General features: G+C 37.4%; 1 protein-coding gene across 1 annotated transcript in view; it reads right to left on the reverse strand.

Annotated features, from left to right (window-relative positions):
* Nucleotides 1-27,300, reverse strand: part of LOC131065568 (uncharacterized) — a 178,926-nt gene that overhangs the window by 102,173 nt on the left and 49,453 nt on the right. The window lies entirely within an intron of this gene.

Raw genomic sequence — 27,300 nt, forward strand, 5'->3', positions numbered from 1 at the left:
AAAGGGTATGATAAAACTACCATAGATCCATATACATTGTACAACTAATTAGAAATCAAAGTTGAACATAGGAATAAAAAAATCAATCATCTCTATTGAAAACAAGAAAACTTATCACAAAAGCTTTCCTGGTACATTCTTTACTGCCTTTCACATCGACTTAATCAATTATGCTTTTATTACTGTTAATCAGTTATGTTTTTCATGGCTAGGAGCAGCTCGATATTATGCTCAATCGTACTTATTATAATAGAAAGTTATCACTATTTGTACGATATAACGAACAGATATAATGGTCATTGGGAAAGCATATCACAAGCTCCAACATGGCCAAAATAAAGGTATTGAAGGACAGACTAATAATATCTAATTGAATCCATGCCTCCAGAGGATCTCATAAAAAAAATATTCTTGCACAAAACAAGAAGATTCAAAATTATTTGACTCCATGTTTAGATCCACTTAAACAACACTACTTCAATTCCCAATCCAATTGTAGAATGCAAGTCATCCCTAATTCCTCAACAAGCTATGCAGCAACTCATCATATAATGTATGACAATAGATATGCTGTCTATAGAATAGAGTACAGGATGACTGGATAGGGTCGACTAGAAGATAACACATATACAGCAAAGTAGAGCAGAGTGTTAAGCAGGTGACATTTTTTAATCTACACAAAACATATATAGTTTAACTTTACATTACAACTAAGATTTAGCCTCATAGTCAATCCATAATCAACCATGTTTCCAACTGGAACATTCCTATTGAGTGATGTAAAAGAAAAAAACTCATCCATTTTGAAAAAAAATGCATTTTTTGAATATTTTTGGCTTTCAAAAGAAAATACCATTTTTGTAGAGATTCAGTCAACATTGACCCTCTCTCTCTTTCTAACTATAATCGACCTCAATATCTGACGACAATCTATAGTTGGTTTTTCCTCATTTTGTTAATGCTTTGTAGCAGCAAGAGACTTCATTATACCTGCGATGGTTGTGCAAACTTCTTGTTGATGTTTACATTGTTCTCAAGTCTTCTCAGTTCAACCATATTGTGCCATTTTCCTTCATTCCTTTGCTCCTTTATGAGCTTTGTGTTCGATTCTATTTTCCTATGGTTTCTCTCGATGCTTCAAAGACGGTTGGAAGTGTAACGGCTCTCTATGATAACCATCACCGTCCATTTTGTATTGCTAGCGTCTTCATGGGAGTTTCGTGCTTGCTGGCAGCGTCTTCTATCTTTTTCCAAAATTCATCCGGCAAGAGGTTCATTTGAGACAACGTCCATGTGGCTCATTATGGTGATGGATCATGGAACGGCATGGATTGTAACTTTCGTTAAGCATTTTGCGCGCTTCAAGCCTTGGCATTTCGGTTACCTTCGATATAGATATTTTGAGCTATGTCTAGTCTTTCAAGGCATGTTAGCGGAAGGTGTTCGGTGTGTGTGAAGTCCAAAAGAGAGACTATATTAAAATCTACAACTGTGATCATCAAGGCCGTGAGTCTTTTTTATAGTATCTGCTTCAGCGATTTCTATATCTTCTTCAACCTTTTGTATATGATTGGTGAATGATCATTTCTTGTTGCAAAGAGTTAATATGTTGAATGAAGCTAGCAGGCTTTACTTGAACTGTTAATAGGCTTCTACTGTTCATTGTGAAGTGTTAACAATCATCTTGTTTAAATTATTGCCTGATTAAGCTTGATAACATTGTATTCAGATTTGTGCTTTCAATAAAGGATCGATTTTTGGTGTGGCTGGGTTTTTCACCCTCATGTGGATGGTTTTCCCAGAATATATATTTGTGTATTTTGTTCTTGTATGATTTTTGAGTTTCAGATTTCTGGTTCTTGCTTTTCCGGTTCTAAATTTAACATGGTATCAGAGCGGATCTAAGGAAAAAGATCCAAAACCACAACACTTATCCTTGAAGTATTCCTTGCTTATCTCCTAGCTAGTTTATCTCAGCTTCCAACAATGGTGATTGGACTCAAAGTTGAAGTCAAGTTGGATGTTGCATCCAATTTTACTTCATGGAAATTCAGAGTCCTAATTGCACTTGAAGAGAATGATCTTCTCAACTGCGTGAAGTCTAAAGTAGCTGAAGCTTCTGATGAATCTGAGAAAGCTCAATGGAGAAAGAACAATATCATGGCAAGAAAGATATTGATTGATTCTATTAACGATCATCTGGAACCTGCTATTTCTAAGTTGGATTCAGAAAAAGAGATGTTTGAGTGTCTTCGAAGTTTGTATGAATTCAACAACACTAGTAGAGGTCTAGCCTTGAGACGCCAACTCCTTCATATTAAAATGGCTAGAGGTGAATCTGTTGTTTCCTTCTTTATGAAGATTTCAGAATTAAAGAATTAGCTAAATGCTATTGGAGATTCAATTGAGGACAAAGACCTAGTTATGTTGGCCATGAATGGTCTTCCTCACTCTTGGAAATCCTCCATTCAAGGAATTAGTGGAAGAAATGAACTACCCAAGTTTGACCGTTTGAGAGCTGATTGTATTCAAGAAGAATGCAGATTAGAGGCAAGAGGAAATGGGCAAAAATCTTATCTTGAAGAAGATCATGTCCTTGCTGCTCATACTTCTAAAAGGAAAGGAAGGAAAGGAAACTTTAAGAGGTACAAAGATAAGAATTCTGATCTAGCCACTCAACCTAAGAAGAAGAAGGATCTCTCTAGAATTCAATGTTTCAGATGTGACAAATATGGTCACTTTGCTAGAGATTGTTCAACAAGACCCAAGCATCAAGTAGTTGCTACGAACATTGCAAATGCTTCTCCTCATAGAGAATCAAGTGAAAGTTTTGAGGGTTTCTTATTTATATCTACTCTTTCAAGTAATGTTCCTACTAATAGTGATACTTGGCTAATTGATAGTGGAGCTTCTCGCCATATTACAAGATACCGTGAGCATCTCTCTAATCTGAAAGAAAAGGATACTCATTTGCATGTTATTATTGGTTGGAACTACATCTTTTCATTTAAATTCAGGAATTCCTCTTCATCTGAGTGATGTGCTATTCGTTCCTGGAATCAAGAGAAATCTGATTTCTTTTTCAGCATTGAAAGATAAAGGGTACCAAGTTGCATTTGCTGAAGGCAAAGTTCTTGCATGGAAGAAAAACACTAGCATTAAGATTGCTCGTGAAATTGGTGTTCGTCATGAGAGTCTATATAGACTTTCAGCTCGACCTATTCAAGCCTTAGCACATGATTCCTTGAGTTCTAGTGAGTTGTGGCATAAAAGATTCGCTCATCTAAATTTCAGAACTCTTTCCTCTATGGAGAAGATGGTCGTTGGTCTTCCTAAGCTAAATCAAGATCATGATATGTCTGCAAAGGTTGTGCTCTAGGTAAGAACATTAAAAGTCCTTTTGACTCTAGTGAAAGTAGAGCAAAAGAAATTTTAGAGCTGATTCATTCTGACTTGTGTGGTCCTATGTTTGTTGCTTCATTAAGTGGTTTCTGGTATTATGTTACTTTTATTGATGACTTCTCTTGTAAGACCTGGATTTATTTTCTGAAATCTAAAGAGTCTAATGAAGTGTTGTCTAGATTTAAAGAGTTCAAAGCCCAAGTAGATAATTTGTCTGATAAGAGGATCAAAGTTTTAAGATCTGACAATGGGGGTGAATATTCTTCTGGTATATTTCAAAGTTTTTGTATTGAAGCTGGGATTAAGAGGGAATTTTGTGTCCCTTATAATCCACAACAAAAAGGAGTGGCAGAAAGAAAGAACAGGTCTATTGTTGAGGCAACAAAAGCCATGATCCATGATCAAGGCCTTCAAACCTTTCTTTGGGCAGAAGCTTGTAGGACAGTTGTTTATGTTCAAAATCATTGCCCTCATCAAATTTTAGACAATATGACTCCTAAAGAGACATTCTTAGGTATCAAACCAGAAGTTGGTCATTTCAAAATTTTTGGGTGTCCAGTTTACATTCATGTACCTAAAGATAAAAGGTCTAAGTTAGAACCTTCAGGCAAGAAGGGAATTTTTGTTGGCTACAGTGAGTCTTCAAAAGCTTACAAAGTCTACATTCCGGGTCAAAAGCAGATTGAAATCAGTAGAGATGTTTCATTTGAAGAAGATGTAGCTTGCAAACGATCTAGAGGGACTACTATGAAAATTGATTTAGAAGATCGAGAGACTTCTCAAGATACTGATATTGTTGTCTTTGATTCCCCTTCTGAGATTCAAAGGGAGACTCCTGAATTAGAAGATCCCATTGATCCTATCGATCTTGTAGATTCCACTGCTAGACCAAGTAATGTTTCATTTGACAAAAAGAGACCTTTGAGGGCCAGGCATATTATGCAAGAGGCTGAAAAATATTCAGCCCCTCAGGGTACTTTCAGAGAAAGTAAGACACCTCATAAGTTTGCAGGATATGTTGCTTTAATGAGCCATATTATTGAATCCGAGCCTTCAAGTTTTGAGGAGGCTTCAAAACAGCAAGTATGGAGAGATGCCATGATACAAGAATATCAATCCATTATCAAGAATGACGTTTGGGATGTTGTTCCTAGGCCTCAAGGTAAATCTGTTGTTTCTTCTAAGTAGTTGTTCAAAATTAAAAATGCAACTGATGGAAGTATTGAAAAATATAAAGCTAGATTCGTAGCTAGAGGTTTTTCTCGAAAGGAAGGTATGGATTATGAGGAGACATTTGCTCATGTAGCTCGGTATACTTCTATCATAACTATCATTGCTATTGCAGAGTAAAAGGATGGAAACTACATCAAATGGATGTAAAGATGGCATTCTTGAATGCCAATGGTGTAATTGAAGAAGAGGTATTTATTGAGCAGACAGTTGGTTTTGTGATTCATGAGAAGGAATCATATGTATGCAGATTGAAAAAGGCTTTGTATGGCCTTAAGCAAGCTCCGAGTGCATGGTATGAAAGAATTGATCATTATTTATTGAGCTTGGGCTTCCTCAAAAATGATGCAGATCCAAATCTCTACTTCAAGGTAATTAATGACAAAGTATTAATTTTAGTTCTTTATGTTGATTTATTTCTTACTGGAGAGAATGATCTCATTGCTAAATGTAAGAAAGAGTTAGCTTCTAAATTCGAGATGAAAGATCTAGGCCTTATGCATTACTTCCTTGGATTAGAAGTGTGGCAAAGACCAAATGAAATTATCTTGAGACAAGGGAAATATGCTATTGACATTTTGAAAAGATTTGGTATGTTAGATTGCAAGTCTATGTCAACTCCTATGGAAGCAAATCTGAAAAAATTACATGAGGTTGCAGCCAGTTCAGATTTAGTTGATCCCACTAAGTATAGGCAATTGATTGGATCATTGATGTATTTAGCCAATACAAGGCCTGATATATGTTATGTTATTAACACTCTCAGTCAGTTCATGTGTGAGCCGAGACAGATTCATCTTGTTGCAGCTAAGCATATATTGAGATATGTGCGTGGTACAGTGGGATATGGTCTGAAATATACTTCTTGTGAAGGTCTGAATTTGCAAGGTTTTTCTGATTCAGATTGGGCAGGGTGTGTGCCTGACAGGAAGAGCACTTCCAGTTGTTGTTTCAACTTAGGTTCAGCTATGATTTCCTGGTGCAGCAGGAAGCAATCATGTGTGGCTCAAAGTATAGAAGAAGTTGAATATGTTGCAGCTTGTGTAGCAGCATGAGAAACAATGTGGCTTCGAAAGCTTCTTGCAGGATTGTTTGGGCAGCCTTTGGAACCAACTGTGATTCTTTGTGACAACCAAAGTTGTGGAGATCAAGTATCATTATTTAAGAGATATGATTCAAAGGAAAGCAGTTGAGCTCAAGTACATTTGGACAGATGAGTAGACAGCTAACATTCTCACCAAGCCACTTCCTAGGGTGAAGTTTTCATATTTTCGAGATAAGCTCGGTATTGTGGAGAATGATGCTCTTGCTGAGAGAGAGTCTCAGCTTCAGTGATTCTCATTTCATTTTGTAATGCATTTTTCTCTGTAACGGAGAAATTTGAGGTGAAAGCCCTTGTAATGCATTTTTCTCTGTGATGGAGAAATTTGAGGTGAAAGCCCTTGTAATGCATTTTTCTCTGTGATGGAGAAATTTGAGGTGAAAGCCCTTGCAATGCATTTTTCTCTGTGACGGAGAAATTTGAGGTGAAAGCCCTTGTTGCTCTTTCCACTCATGGGAGTAGCCATAGCAGATGTCATGTTGAGAGACTCCATGACAACATCACATTGAGTGACTCTGTGATGAGAGCTTGTGTTCATTTCACACATGGAAGTAGCCATGGTGAACATCATGTTGAGTTAATACATGATGCTATCACGTTGAGAGAATCCGTGATAAAGTTTTGATTTTTATACATATTTGTGTAGTCATTGTTTTTGTCATGTTCTTAAACTTCAGCTATAATGATATCTCCTTTGCTAAGAGGGAGTGTTAATGTTTTGTAGCAGCACGAGACTTCATTATATGTCATGTCCCCTCCTTGATCATTATATATAGCATAATGAAACACTTATTATTATTAATGAATATAATAATTATTAACGAAAGATTACTTAAAATTTATCTATTAAATAACTAATATTTATCATTAATAATATTCTTGAAATACTTAAATAAATTAAATTTAATATTGCTAACTGATGTTATACTCCCTTATTAGTGCAAAGAATAGTGACAAAACATTAAGAGAGCGATAAGATTTATAAGTCATACAGCAATAAGATAATGATTCTAAATTAAGCAGTAATTGACAAAGCGATTAGAGGATAAGGAGCACGTCATAATCTACAGAAAAGAACAATCTCGATTATAGTGATTGAAGGCATTGGTTGTAATTGTTTAGAGCAATGATGAAAGATATAATATAAAGAATGATCTAAATAAAGGAATTTGCATCATGACAGAATTATAAGAACCACATGTGATAGATCAGCAATATGTTCTTCTCCCAAGTGCTTCGAGATAGCAATAACACAATTAGAATTATAGATTGTACAAACCACAACAATAAGTAAGATATTGAAAATTAGAAATTAACCAACTTGTTAATAATCAATATTCGATAAGACAAAGGAAGAGACTTTTTAGAAGAATGTTTTAATGTGGCATTTGAATAAACCGATATCTACGATTTGTTATTATCAAATGAATTGTTGAATGAACAGTTCTTAATTTGGTTTTATAAAGAAGTTTTATTATCGGTTGAGATAACTGATAGCAATATTAAACAAGGCATTGATAATCGATTTAGTAATCAAAGGATATGATTATTATCACAACCTTTGGGTTACGAAAAGATGCAACCTTACTATGAATGATTACGTAAAAATATATAAAGAAAAAAATCAGGATAAGAAGGATATAGAAAAGAGAAATAAGGAGGAGGAGGATATATCGAATGCATAGGAAATGATTATATATAGTTTGTGCCATCGATCAGATCATATCAGATCTGTTATTAATTTACAGGCAATAACATCCCTGTTCTGGGTGGTATGCACGGGGGATGTGTTTAGTAAGTATGCTTAATATATGAGGCCCATGAAACCCGATAATGTTCATATGCAGAATTTTAATACTAACATAAACTACAATATGTATACATAATTTCATTACAGTGGCAGACCAGATCTGACATGTGTCAGATATGTCTGCCATTACTAACCACCTAATATATTAAAAACTAATATTTACAAGCACGGGGAGTACTAATAGTTTATAGAATTGGTAATTAGTAAATATATAAATTAGAGGTAACATTATTGAATTCATTTAGTTATTTATGTATATGTATGTATATATACTCAAATCAGAATAAGGAATAATAAAAGTGTTATAAATATGGATATTGATATAATAATAGATATTAATATAATAATTATAATTAATATAATATGTTTTAGAAACTGTTCTACAGTAATACATAATAATTCATATAACTAGCAATTAATTAATAAGTAAATAATTTATAAATGAATTAGAATAAGACTAATTATCTAGTACGGTAAATTAGCAAGTACTTGATAGATTAAAGAGAGATAAATGATTAAATAATGTTAATATATATTTAATATATTAAATGATGAAGAAATGAGTTATTAAAATGTTATATGAATAACAATAATTTGGTTATGTGATGGAGGCTATTGGGAGGAAATTCCCTTAGCCTAATTCAGGGATTATGATAATCTCTAGTAGGCAGTATATACTGAGTATCTATATGCATATATGTTATGGCTTGGGTGACAAAGGTTCATCCAAGAAGAGACGGATCCGGCCGGTCCTCTCTGGTAAACTTGGATGATGAGATGCATCATCCAAGGCAAGGAATTGATCATATATGATGGTCTTCCTTGGTAGGCTTGGATGTAAGACGTTACATCCAAGACAGGAATCGAATTATCCTTCGATTTCCTGGTATGGCTTGGAACCAAGATGGGTTCCAAGAAGGCGAGCTTCATAGCCGATGTCCCAGTACTGCACTCGTATCCTTTTTATAAGAATTGAGACTAGTTTAATTAAGTAATTGAAGTTTAATTGCAAATTAGATTAGTTATATATATCTTTGTTGCATTCTAACAGTATGTTTTGCAGGACAGTGATCCCTAACTAATAGGGGCATTACATTATACCTGCAATGGTTGTGCAAACTTCTTGTTGATGTTTACCTTGTTCTCAAGTCTTCTCAGTTCAACTATATTGTGCCATTTTCCTTCATTCCTTTTCTACTTTTATGAGCTCTGTGTTCGATTCTATTTTCCTATGGTTTCTCTCGATGCTTCAAAGACGGTTGGAAGTGTAACCGCTCTCTATGATAACCGTCACCGTCCATTTTGTATTGCTAGCGTCTTCATGGGAGTTTCGTGCTTGCTGGCAGCATCTTCTATCTTTTTCGAAATTCATCCGACAAGAGGTTCGTTTGAGACAACATCCATGTGGCTCATTATGGTGACTGATCATGGAACGGCATGGATTGTAACTGTCGTTAAGCATTTTGGATGCTTCAAGCCTTGGCATTTCGGTTACCTTCAATATAGATATTTTGAGTTGTCTAGTCTTTAAAGGCATGTTAGCAGAAGGTGTTTGGTGTGTGTGAAGTCCAAAAGAGAGACAATATTAAAATCTGCAACTATGATCATTGAGGTCGTGATTTTTTTTTTATAGTGTCTGCTTCAGCGATTTCTGTATCTTCTTCAGCCTTTTGTATATGATTGGTGAATGATCATTTCTTGTTGCAAAGAGTTAATATGTTGTGTGAAGCTAGCAGGCTTTACTTGAACTGTTAATAGGCTTCTACTATTGATTGTTAAGTGTTAACAATCTTGTTTAGATTATTGCCTAATTAAGCTTGAGAACATTGTATTCAGATTTGTGCTTTCAATAAAGGATCAATTTTTGGTGTGGCTGGGTTTTTCACCCTCATATGGAGGGTTTTCCCAGGATAAATATTTGTGTATTTTGTTCTTGTGTGATTTTTGAGTTTCAGATTTCTAGTTCTTTCTTTTTTGGTTCTAAATTTAACATTTTCCTCATTTTCTTTCTCCTATTTTATTTCTTGAAAGTACTTAACATTCTTTTCAACCACTCATTTTTCATTTCCAATGACCTAACATATAATACTGAAGTCAATTGTTTACTGCTATTTCTAATAAATCAAATATAGTAAATAATAATATACATGACGACGCATACCAGAAACAACAGCAAAATATATCTTTATTCGCACATGAAATTATTACAGAGAAGAAGACCAAAGATGGTCGCCCAAGGATTACAATTGACCAACTATTCCATACTACCTTCCTTGGTGGTACACAACATAATTAAAGGACCTGACAGTTGCCAAGAGAAACACAACCGTCACCCAATGGACACATAACTACCCGAGTGTGACAACCCACTTAATACAAATAATTAATACATTGGCAAATAACAAATATTATCAAATATAATAATAGGCATTTTATGCCGACTACGTCAACCCCCCCAAAAGAAAAAGTCGTCTTCCAGACGACAAGTAAACATCAAGTAATATTTGGGAAGACTAATGACAAGAGTGTAGACAATGACTTCTACTGGACAACCCCAACTTGTATTGTACTTGCCAAATCAAATGGGGGTCTAAGGGCAGCGCCGCTTGCGGGGTCTCGTGGCCACCAACACCAAATTTAGACCTTTAGAACCACACAAAACTCCATGGTGCACCTCACTTTTCTCATTTTTCTGATTTTTTAAGATGTCCAAAACAATGTTGATGAAGCCAGAAAATAGCGATTTCATATGAAAATTATGTTCAAGTCGTACTCTCCACTTCAAAATTGATGGCCGTACTAGAAGGTGATTTGTTTTTCCTAACTTCCCCTTGTTCGACGTAAGTCTTCCTTGATCGTACAGCTCATTCTCATATGGCTTAAATCCTTCCTCCTCATATGGATTGCCAAGGTGTTGTGTCTGAGATTGACCCCATACAGTAACTTGTTTTCCCAGTTCTCCACGACCTTTCTATACGGTCTTCTGCGAACTACCCCCACATACAATTTTTGCTTCCTGTCTTACAGACTCCTTCAATCGTCGTTCCTCCTTGTACAGATTTGCTCCCTTTTGAAATTGTACGTGCTTCTACAATTGTCGTACGAACTCCCTCTACGAATTTGTTTCCTTCAGACATTGTATGTGCCTCTTCAATCGTTGTACGGACCCCTTGTACGGATTAGTTTCTTCCTACCACCGTACGGGCTTCTTCGGATGTCATGAAAACTCCTCTTACAATTCAACCTATATGAACTTCTCTTCGCCTACAGCGTACGGATGAAGTAGTTGTTGTCCCCGTACGGTGAATGATGTACGCCACTATTGTGCCCATACAAGGAATGATGTATGCTAGTCTAGCCAAGTGTCCACCACGGACGAACCTGGGTGCAACCCGTACGAACATGTTGCTTCCACGTACGGCCACGTCTTCACCACGTACGGATTCCCTTGTTCCTCGTACAGTTTATCTCCATCCTCATACGGGTCTCTATGTGCGTTATACGGATTGTGGCGTACTTCCTTCAATTGTCGTATGGATTTGTCACCTGTGCTTCCTTCGTACAATGTGCTCAACTTCAATGCATATGGTTCCTTCAAATTTACTTCCCCCTTCCGTACAGTTCTTGTACATAGCTCATGTGCAGTCCTTTCCTCAACCCCGTAGGGTTCCCCAATACTGCTTTGGCCCACATGTGGGCTCACATACGGATTTTGCACTTCCTCGATTTCATCAATCTGTAGCATGTTGCACTCGGGGTGGAAGACTTTGTAGTCCTCCATCTGCCAGTGAAATAATCCATTCAGGGAACTCGTCTCATCTTCAAAGTAGTCTTCTAGCTCAAGCACCCCTTCGTCATTAGGTTCCATTGTTTACCCTCCTTCGTCCATACTTGACTCTCTGTCTTCGAACTCTGATTCAAATGCCAACTCCTCACTCACTGCTTGATTTCTCAGGTTAATGATGTAATTCCTTCCTTCCTCTCAATGGAGAGCGTGTTCCGCTTTCAATTGTGATTTGCCTCGGTAGAAATCAACCATCCCCTCCAAAGGAATGCGTCGTATGCCTTCTTCTACAACACGATGATAACAAAGTCCAAGAGAAAATATGTTGTGACGTTTTCACACATCACCCCATTCCAGATGAGGACCCCCTACTTTTTAGGCCCTCTAGGTCTTTTGTTTTGGTTTTGGGGTCTTTTGGTGGCAGTCTCTCCAGTCTCTTTGCTTTGCAAGTGTTTGGGGGGTTGAATTGGTCGAGTCTGTTTTTTCCTTTGAGTGATTTTGGTGAAGTCTAGGGCATGTTTCGTCAATTTTAGGGTTTTTGCCTTTAGTCCTAGATTTTAGGGGTTTCTGCTAGGGTTTTGGAAAAAATAAACAGGGAACTAGAATCAAGACCCTTCGAGGAGTCTCCCAATAAAATTTGGGCGAAAACGGAGCAACTTTCTATTTTTAGAAAGTTCCTATTTTTTAGGGATTTTAGTGAGTCCCGGAATATCTTCATTTTGCCAAAAATCAAACTTACTATTTTTAGTAAGTTTCTATTTATAGTAAGTCATTCTTGTGTCATGTTTTGGGGTCTAACGCTGACGTTCTGAAAGTTTCTATTTTTGGAAAGTTTAGTTCTGGCAGAACCATTCCGGCAAGGTGATGAAGATCAAGCATCCACGGCTACTTCTAATTCTAAAAAGTCAGAAAGCAGACAGGATCAATCAAAATGGCTAAGTGTTGGCATCAAGTCTTGAAGTGGAAAGCTTAAAGAATCATCCAAGTCTGGAAAGCAGCGTGAAAATCCTTCAGCAAATCAATTTGACATCCAAGTGAAGGAGTCTGGCATCAAGGAAGAAATGATGAATTTCCTTCCCTTAGGCAATCCAGTGCCCAACTAAGGATGAAGGCACCAAAATGCTCACACCATGGAATTCAAGGAAAATTGTGAATTCCTCCTTCATGAAGAATTAGTGACCAAGAAGAAGTCATGGCGCCAAACTAAGGGCCTCAAGGAAAATGAACAAGGCATGAAATTCCACAATCAAGTCAAAATTCCACAATAAGACAAGGAAGGGTGCCAAAGTGCCCATACCATGGAGAAAACCAAAATCATGAATTCCATGCCTTAGTGAAAAATCCACCCATGCACAGGAAAGGGCGCCAAAGTCAAGAGGTCATGGAGAACGTGGAAAACCAAGAATTCCTCTTTCATGGTCAAAATCCGCCCAAAGCCAGGTGAGGGCACCAAAATGAAGTCTCCATGGATAGCATGGAAATTGCCAAATTCCTCCTCAAAAGGCGCCAGAATGAAGCAAACATGGAAAATTTGAAAAATTGTGAATTCCTTCACCTAAGTCAAATTTTGCCCTACTCCTCAGGAGGGCGCCAAAGGAGGGTAGGCTTGGAGAAGGTGAAAAATCCTATATGCCTTCGCACAAATGCACGAGTTGGAAAATTCCTTGATGAGTTGAGACAGCACCAAGGAAGAGATAGAAGAAGCCAAGGTAACTATGGCATGGAAATGTGCAAAAAAATGATCAAAATTCCTTACCAGTGCAGAATGATTGCTCAAATCCAAAGGAAGGTGCTTGAGTCAAGGTATCAAGGAAGGACATGGGAAGGATGAATTTCCTCTATCAATGTCAAAATTCCAGGCCCAGTTAGGAAGTTGAAAATTTTCTAGGGCATGGAAATAATGAAATTCCTTCACCAAGCTGAATTCCACGTTCCACGCCCAAGTTTGAGAGTCCGAGATGGAAATTTCCAAGGCAAAGGAGAATTTTTTAGGGTCAAGGAGGAATGGAAATGCAAGAAATCCCCTCGAGAATAATTTTGGAAAATCCTATTTTTACACACCAAATCTCATTAGAATTCAAAAATTTGCACAGATTGGGACTCATGAGGGAATTCTCTCTCCTGGACCCAGGTCCTAAATTTTAGAAAAGTTCCTAAAAAATAGGTGGTGGTTGAAAAGTGTTGAAAATCCCCTCCAGAGCAAGGAAAGTTCGAGAAACTTCAAGAAAATTCTTCATGGATCAAATTCTCTACTGAAGTTTTCTCTCTCCAGGGTTTTTTCTCACCAAGTGGCAACCGAGTCAAGGGACGCTGAATTAATGAAGCATCTCTTTGCATGCAGTCGTCACATTTATGGCATTATGGCAGATTCCTTCTACATGCAGCCGTCATGTTCAGGAGATGATGGTGCATTTATGGCATCATGGGCGATCTTTGCATGAGGGTACATTCATTGCATAGTGGGCACTTTTGAATGTAATGGTTAATTAATGCTTTATGGGCACCATTTTTGGGCTTTTGCAATAATTGTATATGGGCTTTATGGGGTATTTATTGCTGATTCCCACCTTGTTGCATCTTGAGTGGGGAATCTTTTAGAGTGAAGCCCTAATTAGGGTTTTGCATGTAGCCAAGGCCAAAAGCCTATATAAAGGGGTACACCCCCCTCATTTGTAAGGAGAGATTATTGTCTGAGATTGTTGCTAAGGATTGTTGAAGTAACCAACTTGATACATTGTTCGACTTTGATGGTGTATTCTTGTTCTATTTTAGCAATCTGCATGGTCTTGCTCTCTTCATAGATTAGATTTGCTTTCGCGTTGTTAGAAGAACTGGATTTGATAGCGCTACTTGTTGCAAAGTCCGATACTTTTGGTGTGCACTTGATTGTTGCATACTGTGCAAAGTTAGCCTGAGCCTCTGTCATGTGTGTATGCTTAACTTCAATTATCAGTGAAGATTGTTCGATTTGATGGTCCACTCTGAAAAACCTCTACACACCCTTTGAAGATTGCACCGCCCTCGCGTAGTTGTGCTTTGCTGGTAAAACGAAGCGTCGTTTGATTTTGCATGAGTGGTCCCGTCTCTTGTTCTTAGGATTAGATTAGACTTAAGCATAGTTCTCTCTACCATATTCTCATTTACTTTCAACATATTTCGAAAATCCAAAAATCCAAAAAATAGGGCTTTCATTGCAAATCATTCACATAGAAATCCTTGAACTTGCATGATTTTGTTATCCTCTTCAAGTGAATACGTAAGGCCCCTTGGGTTAAGAGCAAACCCATCAATCAATTGAGTCATGTCCACGCATTGAAGGAACCTTGGAGTTAGCCGTTTCAACTTTTTGTGCAATCTTAGCATACGGACTAATTTTGATCAAGAGAGAGTAAGATGACCATTGGTAACTTTATTCTATGTTCAACATTGTCATAAAAAACACGTCAACACTACTACTACTAGATGTTTATCAAAAAAAGTGCAAAAGATGAGGGTTTAAGGAGACTAAACTATGCCTAGGAATGCAAAGATGAAGGATGATTACTGGTGAAACTCTACTAGTCTTAGTATTGCCATACAAGAACAACTCCACCAAAACTAGTGCAATCTTCTAAGGAGATCAAGCAAATTTTCCAATTATCATCAAACATAGACACCATCAATTGAATGCATATCAATGTTTGAATAACAATTTGAACTTAAGCACATTCATGAATTCCAATTGACCACACAAGGCAAATTTGCAACCAACAAATTGCTAGTGGTATGGATTATGAGTTTCATCATGCATCACACACAACATTGTATCATTCAATTTTGACACTGAAACAAAATTTTAAAGGTTAGATTGAGAAGATGAATAACCATGCAAATGCTTCAAAGATTGAATAGAAATACCATACTTCAATGTCTTTATTAATCTTACCAGCAAAACAGCAACAATTCTTCAAGTCTCTCTCTTTTCTACAAATGAAAAATGGTAGCTTATATAGAGCTCCAAAAAAATGAAGGGCCAAGATTATTCTAAAATCAAAGGCCAAGATTAAACCACTTAAGCCCTAATTAGGGTTTCTAACCCATTTTACTAAATATTAAGCATCAAAAGTGGAGCATTATCTACATCATCAACAACGAGAAGCGAGAAAAATTAAGAAATTCGAATGAAAACTAATTTTCCAGCAGATTTTCTTCTAGAACCTTGTTTCCTTTATCTATTTCTCTGATTCCATATGCAATGAATCTAGACATGATTGACTCAAGTTCCTCTGTGGCGACACTTGGCAAAGCATCTAGCTGCAGATCTACCATGTCCAACTAATCAAAACACGCCTCAAGAGTCTTTTCCCACTTTGCTTGCCTTCTTTGGAAGTGACTTACGAAGATCATGAATGAAAGGATATCATTCAACTGGCTTTCTTGAACTAACTCCAACCTCTGGAAGTAGACACCCATTACCTTCTACTTTAACTCTTCAAGATCTAAGCCTTCTTCTTCATTCATTTCTTGTCCTAATAACTCTTCCAATGATACAAGGATCTTTGATTGAATGTCTTTGACTAATTCCTCCATCCTTTGACATTCCCCTTTCACCCTATCAAGTGTTGTCTTTATCATCATCAAAGAACTATGCCAACGATGGAAGTCATAAGTGTGACCTTCTTGAATTACACCTTGTATCAATACTTGAGTCAAAGTATCTTGAGACGATAATCATCTTGTCTTGTGCCATTGGGAAGTCTTCCCACTGGTTTTCCATGCTTTGAAGCCTTCCTCTAAACATTACTACTTCATTATATATTCTCACCACCTCATGTAGAAACTCTTCCACTTGCTTTGAGATATTTTCCATCCATCTCTTGAATCCTTGGTTTGAATTTCTCATTGCTTCAAGGTTCTCGAATGACTCATGGGAGATGGAAGGAGGTGGAACGAACGTTTCATCCTCTTGTCTAATTGGTTTCACTAGGCTTTGTATGCACTCCTTCAATCTTGCATTTTCTACGTCTACCTTATCCTTCTTTTCTTCTGCTTTGCGGAGCCTTCATCGAATGGATATGAGATTATTCCCCACCTTTTGAAACTCTCGTTCTTCAGTAGTGTGTCCAAGGTCAACTGTTTGTACTTCATATTCCATGGCGGTGATCTTATCTCTAGGCTTGTCAACGATAGGGACTACTATTTGTAGTATGTGTGATCCTGAATCATCCCTAGAGATGTGGGAAAACTTCTTTGCCTTCTTTTGTTCCTTAGCTTGACTAATTCTTGCAAAGAAATCATCTACACCTCCAATAGGTTTAGCTTCTATACTTGCTTTCTTTTTCATCCTTTCTTTTAGCCAATCAGGAATCGTAGATAATTCCATACCTTCTTCCAATCTGCTATCTCTATTGACTTCCTGCAAGGCAACTTCATCTTGATTTCCACTTATGTTTTGATTATGACCTTCTAAATCTTCCTTTAGGATTATTCTTTCTTCTTCCACACAATTCGGGATTGGTGATGTTCTTCCTTGGACACAAGTAGGTTGTTCTATCCTTTGCTCATTTCCCAAGTTGTCTTCTTCAACTGAAGTTCAGCTCATTCCCAACTCTCTCACTGAGGAAGTACTTGTGATTGAAGAGGCAGTGTTTGTCTTTGACTGCTTTTTTCTGGATTCAGCACTAGCAACTTCCATAGTACTTGCATTCTTCCAAGGAACTTCTCCTTCACTGTTTATTTCTTCATTACTCTTCATTGCTTCATCTTCTTTGGAGGAGGAATCTTCATCCATCTTACCATATGTGAGTGATATCCCCTGGCTTCTCAAGTTATTGATTTGTTGATCAACCCACCATCTTGAATTGTCCAATACATCTTTCATTAAAGTGTTGATGTCAGTGAGTTCAGGTTGGGACCCACTAGGTGTTAGGATAGATTTATCTTTCTCCTGCTCATATTGAGGTAACACTTGCTCCCCTTCATCTTCAACTTGATCCAAAACTGGGAAGATGTTACATTTCTTGATGAAGTCAATTGGCATCCTGGACCACGTCTTCTTTCTAACCTCGAACTCATCAGCTAGATTTGCCCAATAGTCCTCCATATCAATTCTGTGTTTGAACCTTTTTCCTCCAACGATAAGCACTCTATGGTAAGGATCAAAGTGTGACCTTTGTTTATACACACCAAGCTAATAAAACTCTAGCTCCATGTTTGTTGTCTTAGTGGCTTGGGCTGAATAACATGCCTCCATCAGCTTACCGATTGAGATAGGGTATGAAATTCCTTGTCTTCCTTCCTCCTTTTGGATGAAATCAAACTCTATCAACTGCCTCACTACTTCAAGTAGTACCATCCTATCAGTGGGATATCGTGGAAAACAATATGGATGGTATGAACAACCTTGAATCCTAATGTATGAGAAGGTGGCGAATTGGATGAGCCACGAACCAAACTTTTCTACCAATGTCATTGCTCCTTTAGATAGTCTCATGTGGAGTCCTCCTTGCAACAACCGGGTGAGATACATTTTGAATGCATCATTGACTCTCCTAAAGTGTTGTTTTTCATGTAGTCGCAACTAAGGATAATAGTTATACACCTTGAGCTATCCTTTCTTAATGCCTACCACTCCTTTGCATATCAATCATTTATACCTTATGTGCCTAGCCAATGCATATACAACATAGGAGCTCATGTAAAATGTCCTTGTTCTATCCAATTCTCTCAACTGGTTATCCAAGTTATCACTAATCAACTTAGCCCAATTTATCATCTTCAAACCTACAGAGACTTCTTCTACATAAAAAAACATCCATATCTCGAATGTTGCTCCTTGTGGACACACCATGATTCTATTCAACAAGAATACCATATCCCCATACTCTTCCTTGAAATCGAGATATACAAACTTCTTAGGTATCTTGGATTGTGGCTTCTTAGGTCCATTCACCCAATCTGAAATGATGTGGTTCATACATCTTTCAGATGCCTTTGATTCTTGCTTGGTCAATTCAATCATCCCATCATGCTACGGAATACCAAATGTTTCCCTGATTGCTTCCTCTGTGAGGTGTGCTAAAATCATTCCATTGGATGCTACTATGGTTCTCTCTTCGGAGTTATAGTGTTTTGCACATTCCACCATCAATTCACTGCACTGGATTGCGGGTGGGAAGCCAGCAGCTTGACAAATTCCATTCTTGATCATGTTGGTTGCCATGGGAGATGGCATTTGCTCACGTGTGCCAAACATCCTCTTCTTGAACTTGGTTAAGTCGAACTGCTCCAGGTTGGTGTCTCCAATTTTCCTCTATCTTGAAGTGATTTGCGATTCCGGCTAAAAACCTTTAAGCAAGGCCTTCATTTGATCCTTCCTTGATCCTTCACCCAACATGTTCCTGCAAGAATTTCGAAGTTAGAATGCTTTAAAATTGAATTATGCTTATGTTTCTAAGTTCTGATATTTTATCAAATAGTACGAATACTTTTAAGTGTATGAAATCAGAACTTAGATTGATTAAATTCTGGAAATATTATGATGATGCATATAACTTATACCTCAAAACTTGAATATTATAACCTTAAATCTGATTAATACTTGAAAATTCTAAGTCTTGTTTCTCTTTTTCAATGATTATTAAGTTCTGAAGTTAGATTTCTGAGCAAAGAGATGACTGAATTTTTTTATTCACGCTCAGAAATCAGAGTTAAAACCTTAGTTGATGTTCAAAATCTCTTTTCAAACTATTACTTCTCCAACGCAAATTCGCAGTACTTGATCCTTTAACCTTCAGCTCTTAAGATGAATTCGTCGAATCTTCTTTTGAGGGCAACTTGATGGGATTGATGTAATGTCCCCTTCTCAGTAAGGAGTAGTTCAGTGAGCCATTAGGCTATTCTGGAGACCCATAGGCTAACTGGAAGCAGAAATTAGGGTTTCCTATTTTCTAGGACTCCTCGCAGTTTTCAGGGATGTTCTAGTTGGAGTTTGGCAGAATGAATCGAGGTTTCCTTATAGGTTTTCTGTAAGCTTCGCAATGGTATGACATGCAATCAGTTCAAAGGAGTTTGCAGAACTTACTATTTTTAGTAAGTTGATGTCAGTTATCATGATTATTGGGTTTTTCTGGGTTTTTCGTGCTGAGCTACAGGGTTCGAAAAACAGTCTTTTTGGACTGTTTTCAAGACTTACTATTTTTAGTAAGTGTCATTTCACGCAATTCTATTTTTAGCAGTTCAATGCAAAACTCCAACCCAGTTCAGTTTGGCAGTTTTCAGCACTTCAATTCATAGTTCAATATGGTACTGATCAGTATTTGATTTGCAAGTGATTTTCTAAAAGTCTAATATTTAATTATTATTGTTGGAAGACTTAGGAAAGGGAAAGTATTTTTTAATTCAAAAAATTATTAATTCTCCTACGTCAGGGGATATGGATGAAAAGTGTTTAAGTTATAATGTTTTTAAGTGGCAACTTGTGGACCAAGGGAAAAGTTTGATATTGGAGCCTAGGAAGGGAACTTTCATCTTGGGCGCCATACTCTTGAAAAAGGATGAAATAAAATATATCGCCAAATGAGAGTGGGATGAAATGATATGTGATTTGGGCATATTTGGTGAGCATTTGCATTCGAATTTGGCTGGGCAAAAGTTATAAATTAGTGACTTGAGCTCTCATTTGGTCATCCATGAAATTTGTATAACGAAGTGCTGCCAGACTTGAGCTTTGAAGTTGCGAGCTTCTGTAATGTTCCTGCTATTTAGGGATCATTAACCTGCAAAACAGATTTGTTAAAACACAACAAACATATATATACATATATAAGTAATCCAAATTATAATCTAACTTCAATGCTTAATTAACATAATCATAATTTCTATCTAATAAAAAGGATACGAATGCCATACAAAGTATGTCCTTAGGCGGTTGTGAAGCTCGCCTTCTTGGAACCCCTTGGTTCCAAGATGTCCTTAGGCGGCCGTGAAGCTCGCCTTCTTGGAACCCCTTGGTTCCAAGCCCTCTAGGAAATCGAAGATGAATTCGAATCCTGTCTTGGGTGTAACCTCTTACGCCCAAGCCCTCCAAGGAAGACCCTTGCCTTTCCTTGCCTTGGGTGATGCCTTCATCATCCCAATCCTCAAAAGGGATCGGTCCGACCTTTGAGTCCTGTCTTGAGTATAACCTCTTACACCCAAGCCAGCCAAGGAAGACCCTTGCCTTTCCTTGTCCTGGACGATGCCTCCATCATCCAAGTCCACAAAGGGGATTGGCCAGATCCGTCTCTTCTTGGTTGAGTTTAATCAACCAAGCTCTAGATATGCATATCGACTTTCAGTATATACTGTCCTAGGGATTATCATAATCCCCCCTTAGACTAAGAGAGTTTCCTCCCTATAACCTCCCTCATGTGATTTCATTCATAATACATTCCTTTGCATTTTCATTTATTATTTCCTATTTCATAATCCAAATGAACATAGTCTTCTATTCATTACCTATATTCATAAAATGTTCATTAACCATTACTCATATGTATTCCTTAACATACATTCCTATTATCCTGATATGTATTTTTCCTATCATTCTTTACTAATTACGAATCATTCATTATATATGTTTACAGCAAGTTCTTCATTCCTATTTATTAATATATATATATATATATATATATGTATGTAGCGTCCTAAAATTGCGACACTTGCAATTTCGACTGCATTTCGGTCTTCACGATGGCGACGCAACACGGAACCTGAATGGAGACCCCGAAACCTGATTATGACACCAAAAACTGCATTTTCTTGCACCCTGGCCTGAACCTCCTTTGCACCCTGCTGTCCCGGGAGGTGGGACCAGAGCGCCCAGCGCCCTGGTCCTTCAGGACTAGGGCGCCCAGCGCCCTGGTCCCTGGCCCTATTTTGGGCCCGGTCTCCTATGGGACTTCGGGTCTTTTTAGTTTGCAAATTGGAAATTATCTTTCCTGGTCGGCCTAAGGTCGGAAAAATCAGTCTTTTAACCCTAATTGGCAAGTATATAAACTACATTTTCCTCTCCCATTTGGGTAAGAAGGACATATGTGTACAAGCGTGGAAACTATACTCAAGCATTCAAGCATTCAAGCATTCCTTCAAGCAATTGATCATTTCAAGTCTCCATTCAAGGCTAAGTGTTGCATTCAAGACAAGGATTCAACCATTGAAGAGGAGATCACTTACTACATACTACATGCTACATACAACATACAACATCTATACCTTCGCACATAAGGATACAAACATCCTTACAACAAGGTATTAGTACTTGTTTTACATTACAGACATTTACATTTACAGCATTGCTCATTTCTTGGTTAATTCCAAAACCGGGGTTTGACCTAAAGGCAAACCCCTAATCCCTAACCCCCCAATCGTCTTCGCTTTTCTGTGTGTAGGTTGCAGGTACGCGGCTGAAATTGAAGATCTGGAATCCTTGTGCAGAGACGAACAGATCCCCCTTCGTTTCGCGGATTTTTCGGAGGACCGTGGCGCTCGGGCGCCATCGTCCCGACAACTTTCGCTCAAATTTGCAGGACAGCGCCGTATCGACATTTTACTGCTAATTCCAGGTCCGCAGCTTCATACTGTATTCCTATCTCAGTTTATAAGCGAATCTTTGTCACTTTCTATGCATTCCTAGCTTAATTCTTCTATGCACATTCTTTACAAAAGAGGGTAGCCTTGCTTTCTTAACCCTTGAAACTCATTTAGCATCCAATCTTGCATTGCGTGGGATTGGATCTTGTGGGTTTCAACCCCTCTTTTGAATGTAAAGTCTCTCCCCTAAGTGAAAACCATCAACCCTAGTGAATCTCCCTTCTCTCTCCTTGGAGTTGGAAGAGGGGAGACCGACTAGGGTTCGATCGCGATTTTCCGCTTTACATTTTGGTGAACCCGACGTGAACATCCTTTCTGATTATTCATGGTTAGATCTGAAAATTGGATTCCTTGATTACATTTCCATGTTGATCTTTTGCAAAATTTTAGAGGTTAATTGCATAAAAACCCTAAATTTTCTTTTTAAGTAATTAAACTTGTGAAATGTTTAATTGTTAATGCTTGTTTCAGATCTGCCCTTCTATTACAAATTATCAATTCATATTTGTGCTTTGATTTTGAAAATTAAGTGGTTAAGTGTCAAAACCCTAATTTTTGAAACCCTCTTGATTCAACCTTTGTCCGACAATTTCACTGATCAAAACATCTCCAAATCAGCTGTAACTTTGGATTCCGCAATAAAATCACAATATCTTTCATCCCTGAAAATTTGGAAAAAAGTTGCGAGGACCGTGTGCACTCCGAGCGCCATCGTCCCCGACATTTTTTCCGAAATTTCGGGAGCTAGATCTTACTGTATTTTCCTGCTAAAATCCAGAATTTTGGCTGATTTTATCAATTATAACACTTTCAAAATTAAAGTCAAAGTTGGTCTAGGGATTGCTTGGATTAACGCTTCTAATCATTCAAAAATCACTGAAACTGAAATTTTGTGTCAAAATTGCGTTCTTACTGTCCTAAATCTGAAAAGTGTGTTTGCATTCATTAAAAATTTCAGTGCTTTATTTAAATTCTTGCAATTTGTGACTTTTGAAATTAAGTGCTTAATTATAACAACTTTGATTTCCGCTTTCAAAATTGAATTTTGCGTGAAATTAAGTCAATTTTTAAAATCCAAAACTTGCATTGCTTTTGGTATTCCCTCTAAAATCATAAAATTCAAAATTTCAGTTTCCCTCTCTTTTTCAAAATTCAAATTTTTGCATTTTTCGACAATCTTGGTAGGGTTCAATTTCGAGATTGCAACTTTAATTTGGCCTATCTACAGATCGTAAAACCACTCAATTTTTTCAGATTAGCTCTAAAATCATCATAACTTTCATCCCTGCAAATTTCGAAAAAAGTTGCAAGGACCGTGTTGCACTCCGAGCGCCACGGTCCCGGACATTTTTTCCGAAATTTCGGGAGACTGTCGTGATTGCATTTAACAGCTTAAATCCAGAAGATTGGCTGATTTTACTGAAAATTGCTACCTCTAAATTCAAAACTTTCTCTCTCTAGTGCATGAGTTTTACAACAATAAGCCCTACTTACACTATTCCCGTTAGACGAAGCCGTAGAATTAGGTCTTTCCGAGGTTTAACTACTGAGGAGATGGAACCTAATTTGAATAGCCTTTTTAACGAGGACATGGGTAATTCCTCTAATCCTCCTAATGATGAAGAAGCTCTCCATGAGGTTTCTGTAGAACAACTTTCAAAATTGGATAACCAATTTGACGATTTTCGACAATGGATGTCTCAAGAATACCCTGATAGTCAAGCTCTTCCTTTAATTGAGGGTCTAAAACGTATGCTTCAAAGTGATAAAAATGGAATTGATATTTTGCGTGGTATTGCACACATTGTGGATTCGAATGTGATGCCTATGAAGAGTTGTGCTGAAAATTTGGGTTATACACAACCTCCTACTCAAGTCAATCATTCTATTCCTTTGATGACTTCTATTGCTAGCATACCTACCTTTACATCAAACATAATGGCTACTTCTACACAAGACATTCCTCCTGTGATCACCAGTCATGGGGGCAATCCTTCTTCTTCAATTAACCCTCTTCCTTCATTTAATCCAACTTCTTCATTCATTCCTTCAATGAGTGCCCCTATTATATCTCCACAAATAAACATGACGCAAGGGGGCAATTCGTTTAACCATTCCATTCCTCCTTGTAGTGTTCCTCCTGTCCAATTATCTCCTATGACTAACTATCATAGAGTCCCACCACCTTACTCTTTACCTTCTTTCAATAACATAACACCTCCATCTCAATCTAACACATCTAATATGAACTCTTCGACTAAAGCGACCATTAACAATCTTGCACAGACTGTCTCTTCTTTACAGCAACAAATTGCCTCTATGAATCAATCTAAGTTTAGTGTGCCCACATTTGATGTTGCGAGCCCACTTTCTCTTGACATTGTTCGAGCTATCCCTCCTAAACATGTTGAAATCCCGCATTTGGAGCTTTATAATGGTAAAGGTGATCCTCTAACACATGTTAAGACTTTTCAAACAATATGTACCGATTTTGCTTATGACCAAAGGTTGCTTGCAAAATTGTTTACTAGAACATTAAGAGACAAAGCCCTACAATGGTATTGCTCGTTGCCTTCTTATTCTATTACTTCTTTCGAACAACTTGCAAATGCTTTCATTCAACAATTTCAAAACAATATAAGTCCTAAAGTTACTTTGATTGATTTAATGCATTGTAAACAAGGTGTTAAAGAAAAAGTGATTGATTTCATTGGTAGATATAAGCATTTGTATGCTCAAATTTCTTTTCCAGTGCCTGACAATGATATTCAAAGAATCTTTATTTCTAATTTACAAAAAGATATTAGAGAAAAACTCCTGTTTTCTGAGTTTACTTCTTTCCAACAGTTGTGTGCAACTCTTCACAATTATCAACTGACTGTGAGTCAAATGGAACAATCACATCCTATGGCTCCGAGTGATAAGGGTGATAGCAGTCAACAACCATTTGGGAAGTTTAAACCGAACAGAGATTCCATCAAATTCAATGAAAACATCATCAACAACAATGTGAATGCAGCATCAGGTGTGCCTCCTATTTCTAAATTTTTCAAGAAAGAAAGAAAGTATACTCTTTTGAATGAATCATTGCATAGTATTATGAATAAGTTATTGGAACAAAATGTGCTTACTCTTCCTCCTATAAGACAAATTGATCCTGCAAAAATTACTTCACCTTATTTTGATAACAAAGCTTTTTGTCAATTTCATCGTCAACCTGGGCATGATACTGAAAAATGTTTTGCTTTAAAGGGTAAAATTCAAGATTTGATTGATAATAATACTATCTCTGTTTCTGGAGTGAATGATAAAGGCAATACATCTGTAGCTCCTAATCAAAATCTTCAAATTTTCACTGATCCATTACCTTCTCATACCTCTAATGCAATTGAGGCTAATGATTCCTCTCTCTCATCTGATGGACTTGTGTCTATGACTCCGAATGTGATTAACTTTGTAGAGCAGCAAGAAAACCCTAAAGAACCTTCCATCACATTTGATTCCAGTGAAACCATTAGGGCACCAGATGGTCCTTTATACATAGTTGCAAAAGTCAAGAATACACCTTGCCGTGGAGTGCTTATTGATCCTTCGTGCATGGTTAATGTTATTACTGAAGAATTTCTTTTTACTTTGCAATTGAATCAAGTGATTTATGACAAAACAGATGTGATTGTGAAACTATTTGATGCATTTTCTTCTCCTGCAATTGGTTCTATTACATTGCCTATTGAGGTCCATAACAAACCCCTTGATGTGAACTTTGCTATTATTCCATCTTCCGAACAATTTCATGTGAAGCTTGGCTATCCTTGGCTATCTTCCATGAAAGCTATTGCTTCTCCTATTCACAAGTGTTTGAAATTTCCCCATAATGGTGAAGTTGTTACTGTCAATCATAGTCTCTTTAAACCAGCTGAAAGAACTTCTAGCATTCCTATTGATTATTTTTGGCCTAAACAATTCCAATCTCTTCCTCCGCGAAGTGATCATCTTTTCAAATCTTATCAAAAGTGGAAAAAAGATATGATCCTATCTCTAAGTGAACCTAGAACACCCAAACTTGACATTCCTATCATTCTTGAGAAGGAAGTTCTTCCTTTGAAAGATAAAACTAATGTCTTTCCTCAAGAAGATTCCCAACCCATCCCTATGGATGTGACTATGTCTATATCTAATAAACTTCCTAAAAGTAGACCTATCCCTCCTCGTCATGATGGACTTGGTCTTCTTCCTAAACCAAAAATTCTTCCTTTATATGGAGCAGTTCCTCCTCCTTCCTTCTATAGAGAGAAGAGACCTTCTTCTTCTCCTATTATCCAGCCTAAGAGACCACAACCTAAACACCCAAGTGATAAGGATGAGAACATTCCTCCTTCTCAATCTTCTTCACTTCCTACTAAGACTAGACGAAATCGTTCTGCACGTGAACGCCGACGAAAGCGTCGTCTTAGAGCTCAAACAGCTGCTTCTCAAACTTTGCAATCTCCAAAAACACCTTCAACAAGCATTATTCCATTTTCTCCAAAATCTCCAAAACATAAGATGCATGATGGTCTTGATCCTGTGCGAATTAAAGACCCTATTTTTATAAATCTTGATGATGCTATAGATGAAAATGTTATTCATGATGAAAATGTTACTCCTCTTGCTTCTGATAGTGAATATGAACTTGTTGATATTGATAACCATTTATCTAATGAATTTTCTAAAGCACTTATCCTAGCTCCTAGACAAGAACAACGTGGCTTGGAACATGAACATAGCTCTTGTTTGGATCTTGTGATAGCTCCATCTGCTGTGTTGAATGTTCCTCCTCTAGCGTGTTCCCTGCCTTCCCGAAACATTGATCAGCAAGATCGGGGGGTAGATGACGTGCTAGACTAGTTACATTAGCATAGCAGATTCTCTCCTCCTCTCTTGTGTTACTTCTTCCATATGTTATTCTCATTCTTCTATTTGTTGTCCTTAGTGTTGTCTACTTGAGGACGATGCAAAGCATTGAGATCTCTTTTGCTCTCTCTCATGTTGACTCAAAAGACACATGTGTTCCCTTCTTCTAGGTGACCTTCCTTGATTGGGGAATGAAGAACAATTATGCATACATACATATGATATACATGAATTATCATACAGCATACTGACCCCGAGGAAAGCGAAGTCACCTCGTGCTTTGTGTTTTGTGTCTATTATCCTTGGGTTTATCTCACACTTGGGGGTAAATCTTTGCGATAACGTGCTCCTTTCCTTTTTCTTATATGTATCACTACCTTAAAGCAATCACCCCCGGTGAGGCGTGTGCGATCGCTTTAACGTAGGGGGGCATACATCCTGTTCATATCTTTTCAAGATACTTGAAAA

This window comes from Cryptomeria japonica, chromosome 4 (assembly GCF_030272615.1).
Source record: "Cryptomeria japonica chromosome 4, Sugi_1.0, whole genome shotgun sequence".
Classification (NCBI taxonomy): Eukaryota; Viridiplantae; Streptophyta; class Pinopsida; order Cupressales; family Cupressaceae; genus Cryptomeria; species Cryptomeria japonica.